The sequence below is a fragment of the Echinops telfairi genome, unplaced genomic scaffold (genome assembly GCF_000313985.2).
Source record: "Echinops telfairi isolate 266 unplaced genomic scaffold, ASM31398v2 ScPeMD7_7463;HRSCAF=8501, whole genome shotgun sequence".
Lineage (NCBI taxonomy): Eukaryota > Metazoa > Chordata > Mammalia > Afrosoricida > Tenrecidae > Echinops > Echinops telfairi.
This window is the reverse complement of record NW_022111363.1, coordinates 7,799,515-7,801,404: the sequence shown is the minus strand read 5'-3', so window position 1 is coordinate 7,801,404 and position 1,890 is coordinate 7,799,515.

The window sequence follows — 1,890 nt, the reverse complement described above, 5'->3', positions numbered from 1 at the left end:
CTTTCTACTCCTGTACAGATGTGCAGTCTTGAAAATCCACGGGAGGGCAGCTCTCCTCTGTTCTATTGGGTCTAGGGTCCTTTTGAGTTGGAATTGACTCGATGGCAATCATATAGGAAAGCAGAAAGTCTCATGTTTCATGGAGCGACTCGTGGGGTTGACCTAGGAATCTTAGGGCTCGGCGTGTGGCATACAACCCCCCCAGGCTCCCATGCTAGTCCTATATGGGTACAAAATAAATGTATACAATGCAATAAAATAAAGAGGCTAGTTTAAAAGGATGCTGATAAAGTGCATCAGATAAAGCACACTAGAGACATAAGTGTAACCGTGTTCTCTTTTTATAAATGTGCTGTATAATTCAGATGAGGAATCAGGGCCTCTCCCACAAGGGAGAAAGTGGGGACTTTGGGGTTTGTGTACTGGGTTTGGGACAAGTCTGAAGAGGAAGTAGTGGGAGTGGGGGATAATTTCGGATTAGCTAGGATAGTAAGCTTTGTTCTGGGGAAGCCATCGGTTGCAAAGCCAACTCTAACTCATAGAGGCCCTAATGGTGGGAGTAGCACTACCTTTCTTTGGGCTTCCGAGGCTGGATCTCCTAGGGGGCCAGCGAGCTCCAGCTGCTTCCCTCAGAACAGTTGGTCGATCCAACTGCTGACTTTGTGGTCAGCTGCCCAACATGTAGCCCACAAGGGTTCTTACTGCTATCCAGTGGATTTCCACTCCTAGCTGGTCCACCTGGGGTTCCGGAGGTTGTGAGTCTCTTTGAGAGCAGAAAGCGTCGTCTTTCGCCACAGGAGGCATCGGTGGGTTTATAGTAAAGCAGTAAAAAAAAGAAATGAAAGATCATGCTTCGATGCCTTCTCTCCTAAAAAAGAGTAAACATCTCTCAAAAAGAGGAAGCGTTGTGTAGTCTTGGCCAGATCCCATGAGAAAGGCTGTCTTGGATTCAGTTGGGGAACACCAGTCTGTTGGCTTTTTCCTTATCTTTAGGAACTGCAAAGTAAAGATTAGTGTGGAATGCACTGTCTGAATCTCTCTCTGCACACGGTTGGAAACTGGGGCACAGTGGCCCACTTGGCTCCGATTCCTTTAGCGACAGAGGGAGGGAGAGGCTCCATTTTCACATCTAGCAGCAAACTTTCCATAGTCTGTAATGACTGAGAACAGGATTTCTGGGCACAAGACTCCTTGGTGTTAATGAACAAAAGCAGTTTTTACTTGTTTGTCACAGAATTTTAAAAAGCAAAGCCTTTGAGCAGAGTGCAATGGCTTTGGGATGGTGTGTAAAGGGAAAAACAACCACAAAAGGAGACAGAAAGGACTGAACCTCTGTGGGTGTGGGGTCAGGCAGCTTCTAGATTTAAAACCACTCATTTTAAGATCGGTTGTCTTTCCTGGATACCTGGTTTAGATTCATGAAGTTGGTGCATACTTTAACTTGGGATGTTATTCTTTAAGACTGCCAATCTAATCATATGACATACAAACAACAACAACAACAAACCAAAACACTTTTAAACAAACACAATGGAAAACATTGATATTATAGTAGACAAAACAGAGGACTAGGACCTTCTAAAAATATGACATTTAAATACATCAAAAGACTTCGTCAAAAGAGGAAAAAGAGAACTCCCTGACTAGGAAAACATGTGGTAGTGGTATATCAGATAGAGGAGTAATTTCAAAAATCTACAGAAAAATACAATAATAAGAATAAGAAAACAGAGGGGTCTCGGGGAGGAGATGAGCCAGTCAGGGTGCGATGTAACAATGATGAGAAATACAACTCTCCTCTAGTTCCTAAATGTTTCCTCCCCGCTCCCACTACCATGACTCGAATTCGATCTTGCAAGTCTGGCTAGACCAGAGGAGGCACACTGGTAC